The following is a 9,904-nucleotide window of genomic DNA, read 5'->3' as shown; positions in this document are numbered from 1 at the left end:
CATGGACTAGCCTCCTCCCTCCTTCCATGCATGGTCTGATGTGCTGCCATTGCCCTCCATTTAGCATGATGTAACAGTCCACTCCTACTGCCCTCTATTGCCCAATTCTATGCCCCATCATTAACCTCCTGCTTAGCCTCTGTGCTTAGCTTGCTGACCCTATTCTCCTTCCCTCTGCCCCCGATGTCTATGTGCATGCCCCTGCTCCATCCTTGTTGCCCACCATGTTCCATGGACCTGCCACTCCTATCTACTCTGAGTGTTTTGTGAGCTGCCACTCCCCTCCCACCTGCCTAGCATTGTCAGATGACTGTAACCTGTCCCTGCCACCCCCACCCTGCCTGTCCACATTCCATGCACATATCCCCTTCTTCCTGTCCCCCATGGCCCATTTTACTGCCATACCCTTCTGCCCTCCCTGGTCTATTGTGCTGCAACTGCTCCTCCTGCCTGCCCCACGTGGTCTGTTGTGAGGCGCCTTCCCTTGAACTCTCTTGTCTGTGTCGAGGTCCTGACCCTCCCTTCTATCCTCCATGATCCTTTGTGCATGCCCCTGCACCCTCCTTCTTGCCCATCATAGCCATTGTGCTGCCACTAACCCTCCAGCTTGCCATGCATGGTCTTCTGTGCTGCCACCGACTCTCCCACCTTCCCTGTGTGTCAGCTAACTGCCCCTGACGCCCTGCCACCTTCCCTCCAAGGTCTGTGTGTATGCCATTATAGTCTCGCTGTTGCTCTCCATGGTGTGTCTTGCTTCTAGTGCCCATTTTGCCTGACCTCCATGGTCATCTTGCTGCTTCTGCCCTGCCCCTTTTCCTCCAGCCCTCTGTTTCCATGTACAGACCCCTATTCCCTCCCTCCTGGCTTGTCTGTTCCATAGTAATTCCCCTGATCCGTCCCTCCTGCACTTTATGGTCCACTATGCTGCAGCTTTCTCTCCTGTCTGTCCATTATGGTCAGCTAGCTACCATTGCCTTTTTCCCCTCTGTTCTCTGTTGTCCATGTGCATTGTCCTGTCCATAATCCTCCTCCCCTTCCTAAGCGCCTTGAAACCCTCTGGGTATGTAGTGCGCTATATAAATTTTATGACTTGACTTGACTTGACTTGACTCCCTATTGCTTTCTATGGATTGTTGTGCTGCACTCCCGTCCCGCATGCCCTGTGTGGTGTATTGTGCTGCTGCAACCCCTGATGCCTGCCCTGTAGGGTCAGTTTGGTGCACCTCTCCATGTCCCTCCTGTCCTCTGTTATCTGAGTCCATGTCCCTACCCCAATTCCCTCTGCCTTCCATGATCAAATGTACCATACTTGCTAATATTTTGAACTTGGTAAGAGGGAGTTTTTGAAAAAAAACTTGATTTTACCCTTTGACTTACATCGAAAAAGAGGATATTGTAGATAGATAGGAGACAGATCAAATAAAGCCCATTTGGGCTTAAAAATATTGGACGTTTCCTGGCTGAATCGGCATATATGGTTGTACTACCACTGCCTCTTCCTCCTGCCCACAATGGTCTATTATATTGCCACAGCCTCTCTTGCCAGTCCTGTATTGTTGGTTTGTTGTCCCTGCCCCCCTTTCCCCTGCCCTCCATGGTCTGTTGTGCTGCCACGGCCCTTCCTGCCTGCCCAGTGTAGTCAAATTGTTGGCTCTGCACCCTCTTACCTGCCTTCAATTTTCAGAGTCCGTGCCCCTGGCCTCTGCCTCTCAACAGTATCCTATTGAACAACTAGATTGCCTACATTCTATATTTATTACAAAACTGTGAAACGCCTGACGTCATCTTGATGTAATCAAAACTGTACTCCCTAGAGCATTTCCTTTAGAAATTACATATATGAGAGGGTCTTATTTGCATCAAAATTATGGTTAGTGCTCTAAAAAACTCAAATGAGGACATATTTTCTGAGTTTTCAAATAGCGACAAAGCACTATTAAATTATCTGTTATCTTTGTTTTTTATCCAGTTGACCACTTGATCTAGGGCCAGATGTAGGACGGCAAATACCGGTCAGTAAAGGCCGATTTCGGCCGTTACCGACCGGTATTTGCTATTTGACATGTAGGGGGCCTTATAGTTACAGAATCGGTATATTTACTGATTCTGTAAAATACCGATTTGGTAAATTTACCGAATCGGTAAATGCAGATGTAGGTGGCACATTAAACAGTGCCACAGGCCCTTACCGATTCGTTATTTACCACCAAATACTATTTGGTGGTAAATAACGAATCCCTGTGTACATGCACATCTATGCATGTACACCTGTGCCATGTGGCACACAGACATGCCCTAAGGGCATGTATGTGTGTCACATGGCACACAACCCTGAATCAGGGGTGCAACAGGGTGTCAAAGTGACACCCTGTCCCCCTTGCAAAATCGGTAATTTTACCGAATCGGTATTTACCGATTCAGTAATTGACATTGATTCCTCAAGGCCCATAGGAATCAATGGCAATTACCGAATCGGTAAATACCGATTCGGTAATTATCAAATCATACAAATTCAGTAAAAATTACCGATTTTTTACCTACATCTGATTTACCTAATCTAGAATACTGAATCGGTAAAATTCGGTATTCTACAGTCAGTAAATCAGATATACCTACATCGGGCCCTAAATGTTGCACTTAGGGGAGAGGATGTAGTGTTACTTCCAGTGCTGCAGACTTTGCAACTGGGGAACCAGGTAAGAGTTTCTGCTTCAGCTCGATATTCTGTGATTCTGGTCAAACCATTTAATCTCCCCATGTCTAAAACAAAAATGATTTTTTTGTTTGTTTGATGTAACCTATGCTCATGTAAAGCACTCCAATACCTGACAAGTATGCACTATATAAAACTGCAAAAACACAACAAAAAAATGTGGTTTGCACACTTCTGTCATTTGGCTTCATATGGGCTACATCTGGGTGATATGTGTGCTACATTTGGGCTCTTTTGTCTCTGGTGGCCATCTTGGAAGATTTATTTGTTATGAAGTTTCATAATTTCCTCATTTACTGCAGTCTCCTCAGTAGGAAATGCCTTCAGTTTTTTACTTTGATTCCATCAAGAAGGTATTTAGATATGTCCCACATTTGCCCTACATTCTGAATGTTAGCACTCTAGTTTCTCATTAGATCACTGTAGTAAAGCTACAGCTCACCACAGAGATCTGCTGCTGGTATTAAAAGTGCATGTTTCAGTCTGCATGTCAGATTTTTTTTATGAAATAGAAGAGGATTTGAGAAGTCAAAATGTGCCCTAATTTTTCTTTCTGTTGTACTAATCATAATTTCTATGGCAAAACGAACCCCCTCATTTTGTTCCTTTGCAAATTAAATGTTTTAAGTGTTACCACTTCATTCCAATTACGATGGCTTCAGGTGTGCCATGCTTTTGTCATAAGTAAGTCAGTAAGCGCTCTAGTTGTTCTTAAGAACTCTCTGGGACATTCTGTCATTGAGCTATACGTGGGCTACATATGGATGATATTTGTGCTTCATTTGGGCTCTTTTGTGTCTGGTGGCCATCTTGGGCGACTTATTTGCTATGAAGTTTCCTAATTTCCTCATTTACTGCAGTCTCCTCAGTAGGAAATACTTTCAGTTTTTTACTTCGGTTCCATCAAGAAGCAATTCAGATGTGTCACACATTTGCCATAAATTCTGAATGTTAGCACTCTAGTTGCTCATTAGATCACTGTACTAAAGCTACTGCTCACCAGGGAAGTCTGCTGCTGGTATTCAAAGTGCATGTTTTAGTCTGCATGTCAGCATTTTTTATGAAATAGAAGAGGATTTGAGAAGTCAAAATGTGCCCTAATTTTTCTTTCTGTAGCACTAATCATAATTTCTATGGCAAAATGAACCCCTCATTTTGTTCCTTTGCAAATTAAATGTTTTAAGTGTTACCACTGTATTCCAATCAAGATGGCTTCAGGTGTGCCATACTTATGTCATAAGTAAGACTGTTAGCGCTCTAGTTGTTCTTGAGAACACTCTGGGACATTCTGTCATTGGGCTATACTTGGGCTACATCTGAATGATATTTGTGCTACCTTGTGGGCTCTTTTGTCTCTGGTGGCCATCTTGGGAGACTTATTTGTTATGAAGTTTCCTAACTTCCCGATTTACTACAGTCTCCTCAGTAGGAAATACTTTCAGTTTTTTACTTTGATTCCATCAAGAAGGCATTCAGATGTGTCACACATTTGCCATAAATTCTAAATGTTAGCACTCTAGTTGCTTATTAGATCACTGTAGTAAAGCTACTGCTCACCAGGAAAGTCTGCTGCTGGGTGTAATTCCGTTCAGCAGTTCAGGCTGTAGCCGTCTCTAAAGTTTCCGATGGAAAATTGCATGGAGAAAACACGTTTTGGGACCCCCCTTTTTTCTCAGTCCCCACTTGCCAACTCACTCTGAAACTTTCAAGACAGGAGCAGACCGAAGCGTGCCATAAGTTTGGAAAATTTTGCGAAGATTCGTCAATCTGCGCCAGTTATTGGGAATAGAATGTTGCGTTTTCCTATGGTAACTAGTTCCTAACTATAACTACCTACTGGCGACTGCCAGTAGGATATATATATATATATATATATATATATATATATATATATATATATATTCACTGAAAAAACCATAGGTTATAGACCATATATAGTTAGGGATTAGCATTTAAAAAACCTTATTTTATTTGCACAAAACCATTGAAATTCCATATATAGTTAGTTGCACTAACTATATATCGCGGACCCGCAATCCACTGCTAATGATGTCACATATTACATCATTCATGACATGGTCAGTGACATCACTGATGACATCACTGATGACATCTCAAATGACATCACTGATGACATCACTGATGACAACACCCAGTGACTGTATGTTTCTGTAAAGTTAAAATATGTCTTACATATTGAAGAATGAGTGGATGTATAAGTGTCTGGATGAAGGATTTAGTAGGTGCATGACTGACTGTATGAGAGAATGATTAAATGTGTCTCACTGAGTGCATGGGTTAGTGATTAAAGTGTCTTAATTTGGCAATCATTATTTATGTTCTTCTGTAAACTGCTGCATGTTTAAATCAGTAGCTATATCAGTAACTATATGGGTTATTGAATGGTTGCCCAAGTATTTGTATGGGAGACTGAGTATGTGTGTGGGTGGCTGGGAGGTGTATAACTCTGTGCATAGATGTGTGAGCAGTTGATTCCCTAGGTGTATGGGTTCAAAAGTGCATGTAGAAACAGCTGTATGGACAGTTGACTGTGTGCATGAGTACATTGGTGAGTGAATGGATATCTCAGTTCTACATGTCAAAGTAAGTACATATGTAAAACACACTCCATGTGAGAGTTGACATATATAAATAACTGAACATAAGAGCCAGTGAATGTGAGAGTGGCTGTATGAATCATTGTGAACTTGTATCAAGGATTGTATACGAGAGTAAATATGTGTTAGTATATGTTTGAATAAGTAAGGTGTGTATAACTGTATAGTTAAGGAAATGGAGATGTGATTGATTCTTTGCATGACTGACTAGGTGTGTGAGTAACTCCATGGATGTGTGACAGTCTGTGAATGCTTGTTTACACTGAGTGTATCTAAGGTTATATTAGAGTCTGAAGATGTATTATCACATAAATGATATCATCAGTGATGTAATCAGTAATGTCAAATGAGATGTCAGTGATGTCATCAGTGATGTCATTTGAGATGTCATCAGTGATGTCATCAGTGATGTCATTTGAGATGTCATCAGTGATGTCATCAGTGATGTCACTGACCATGTCATGAATGATGTAATATGTGACATCATTAGCAGTGGATTGCGGGTCCGCGATATATAGTTAGTGCAACTAACTATATATGGAATTTCAATGGTTTTGTGCAAATAAAATAAGGTTTTTTAAATGCTAATCCCTAACTATATATGGTCTATAACCTATGGTTTTTTCAGTGAATTTTCAAGGTTTTGTAAATGCAAATTCCTAACTATATATGGTCTATAACCTATGGTTTTTTCTGTGAATTTCATTGGTTTTTTAAAAGCTAATATCTATAGCTGTAAAATATATTCTTTATTAAGTGACGTATCACGTAGCCCGTGAGACGCCTCATGATGCATCGCATAACCGTGACGTATCGTCTCTGCAGCGCAAACCAAACCCAAAACGTAAGCGCGCCAGAACACGCTTAAAGATATATATATATTTTTTTAACCTTAATTAGACAAAATCCACACGTGCACATATCACAAACGTTCAAAAAACACAATATGTCAGACTCCCGTTACGCTGCCGGTTAGCTGCCTGGTTAACGTACCAGGAAGCACCTTTACCGCGAAAAATCGCAAATTTTTTTTTTTTCACCCCCCAGGGAACTTTAATAGCCCCCTCATCAATCCTAGGGGTTCAGGAGGGGTCTGCCTTACCCCTTTCATTCATTTACACCTTTTTTTTTCCACCTCTTGTCTCTCGATCCCACAGAGAGACAAGATGGCGGCCGCTCCAGACTGTTTACAATGATAACAGCCAATCAGCTTCTCCTCAGACTCCCGTTACACTGCCGGTTAGCTTCCCGGTTAGCTGCCCGGTTAGCTGCCCAGTTCGCGTACCAAGACGCGTCTCTACGGCGAAAAAATCGGATTTTTTTTTTGTTTTTTTTTTGGCCCCGCGTGGCTTTATAATATCCCCCTCATCAATCCTAGGGGGTCAGAAGGAGTCTACCTTGCCCTCTTTCCTTCATTTCCCCCTTTGTTTTGGCCTCCTCTTGTCTCTCGATCCTACCGAGAGACAAGATGGCGGCCGCTCCGGACTGTTTACAATATTGACAGCCAATCAGCTACTCCTCAGACTCCCGTTACACTGCCGGTTAGCTTCCCGGTTAGCTGCCCGGTTAGCTGCCCGGTTCGCGTACAAAGACGCGTCTCTACGGCGAAAAAATCGGATTTTTTTTTTTTTTTGGGTTACACTGCCGGTTAGCTTCCCGGTTAGCTGCCCGGTTAGCTGCCTGGTTCGCGTACCAAGACGCGTCTCTACGGCGAAAAAATCTGAATTTTTTTTTTTTTTTTTGGGCCCGGCGTGGCTCTATAATATCCCCCTCATCAATCCTAGGGGGTCAGAAGGGGTCTACCTTGCCCTCTTTCCTTCATTTCCCCCTTTGTTTTGGCCTCCTCTTGTCTCTCGATCCTACCGAGAGACAAGATGGCGGCCGCTCCGGACTGTTTACAATATTGACAGCCAATCAGCTACTCCTCAGACTCCCGTTACACTGCCGGTTAGCTTCCCGGTTAGCTGCCCGGTTCGCGTACCAAGACGCGTCTCTACGGCGAAAAAATCGGATTTTTTTTTTTTTTTTTTTGGGTTACACTGCCGGTTAGCTTCCCGGTTAGCTGCCCGGTTAGCTGCCCGGTTCGCGTACCAAGACGCGTCTCTACGGCGAAAAAATCGGAATTTTTTTTTTTTTTTTGGGTTACACTGCCGGTTAGCTTCCTGGTTAGCTGCCCGGTTAGCTGCCCGGTTCGCGAACCAAGACGCGTCTCTACGGCGAAAAAAATCGGAATTTTTTTTTTTTTTTTGGGGCCCGGCGTGGCTCTATAATATCCCCCTCATCAATCCTAGGGGGTCAGAAGGGGTCTACCTTGCCCCCTTTCCTTCATTTCCCCCTTTGTTTTGGCCTCCTCTTGTCTCTCGATCCTACCGAGAGACAAGATGGCGGCCGCTCCGGACTGTTTAGAATGTTGACAGACACCGGAGAGCCAATCAGCTTCGCTTCGCAAAGTTCCGATACGCGAAAAGTTCGCGAACCGGAGCGCTGCCCGGAGCGCTGTTACAGATATATATCTTGTTTTAAACGTTAATTTCTCAAAATCCACTGAAGCACATATATTGAGACCTAGCAAAGGCACATCGGGCTAACAGTCCCTACAATTTTGCCAAGTTTCGTGGAAATCCATTCAGCCGTTCGGGCTAAAAGTGAGGCCAACCGCCCTATGGAAATTAACATGGGAAAAACGTGTTTTGGGACCCCCCTTTTTTCTCAGCCCCCCCTTGACGAACCCCCCCCAAATTTCCAGGAGCTGCTCAGAAACAAAATGTGCCATTTTCCTGAAAATTTCAGCCAATTCGGTCCACAAACGCCAAAGTTATTAGGAATAGAATTTTCAAAAGTTCCATAGAGAAAAAATCCTAACTATATATACCTACTGGCTATCGCCAGTAGGTATATATATATATATATATATATATATATATATATATATATATATATATATATATATATATATATATATATATATATATATTCACTGAAAAAAACATAGGTTTCAGGCCCTATATAGTTAGGAATTAGCATATAAAAAATCTTTAAAATTCACTCAAAAAACTATAAGTTTTAAGGGTGTTATAGTTAGCTGGACATTTCACTCATATAAAACCATTGAAATTGCTCCTATATAGTTAGTTGTACTAACTATATTTCGCGCACCCGCAATCCACTGCTGATGATGTCACATATTACATCATTGATGACATGGTCAGTGACATCACTGATGACATCTCAAATGACATCACTGATGACATCACTGATGACATCATCCAGTGAATGTAGTTTGCTTCGTTATTTAAATATGCATTATATATATAGCAATTTGCATTGAAGAATGAGTGGATATATACAAATAAATATTTGGATGGAGGATTAAGTAGCAGTGTAATTGACTGTTTACTTGACCAATTTATAGTGTCTCACTAAATATAGTGGATAGTGAATAAACTGTTTGAATATCTGTATCACTTTGTCAGTTGTTGTGTAAACTGGTTCTCCAGTTGGTTACTAGCTATGTGAAAGTCTATATTAGTTATTGATTAGTTAACTGAGTATTTGTATGGGAGAGTGAATGTGTGTGTGGTTCGGTGGGGGGGGTGTGACTGCCCAAAGTTGTGTGAATAGTTGATTAACTAGATATATGAAGTTAAAACTACATGTTCTAACAGTTGTTTGGGTGAGTGAATATCTTTATGGGTGTGGTGATGAGCAAATATATTTCTCAATGGTACATGTCCAACAAACTAGAAAAATAAAAGGCAGTGTATGTGTCAGTTGTTGTATATAAATAAGTATACATAAGACTCAATGATTGTGTGAGTGACTGTATGGATAACTTTATACTTGTAATAATGATTTTATAATTCACTAAGTATGGCTTACTATCTAAATGAATAGATGAAGTTGTGTTTTGATAAGTGTGTAGCTAAGTAAATATGTAAGTATGATCCATTGTTTGCATAAGTGAGTAGGATGACTTCATGTGTGAATAGGATGTGTGCTGGTGTGTAATGTCGATTTAGGTGTATAAGTATTTTTGATAGTGTTCTATTTTTCATTGACAGCATGTATGAGTGAATCTACAGGTAAGTGATTAGATGTGTGTATACATCTATGAATCACTGAGTGGATTTTTAGATACTTGTATTGCTGTAACAATGGATTCAAATATTATACTCTGTATTTTACAAAGAGTGATGAAAGATTTTACTAGTGTATGAAAAGGTGTATGTGATTGTCACGAGGATGATGTCATCAGTGAAGTCATCAGTGATGTCATTTGAGATGTCATCAGTGATGTCACTGACCATGTCATGAATGATGTAATATGTGACATCATCAGCAGTGGATTGCGGGTGCGCGAAATATAGTTAGTACAACTAACTATATAGGAGCAATTTCAATGGTTTTGTATGAGTGAAATGTCCAGCTAACTATAACACCCTTAAAACTTATAGTTTTTGAGTGAATTTTAAAGGTTTTTTAAATGCTAACTCCTAACTATATAGGGCCTGAAACCTATGGTTTTTTCAGTGAATTTCAAAGGTTTTTTAAATGCTAATTCCTAACTATATAA

The sequence above is a fragment of the Lissotriton vulgaris genome, chromosome 5, assembly GCF_964263255.1.
Source record: "Lissotriton vulgaris chromosome 5, aLisVul1.2, whole genome shotgun sequence".
NCBI lineage: Eukaryota > Metazoa > Chordata > Amphibia > Caudata > Salamandridae > Lissotriton > Lissotriton vulgaris.
The sequence above is the reverse complement of the archived record's forward strand: the minus strand, read 5'-3'. Positions refer to the sequence as shown.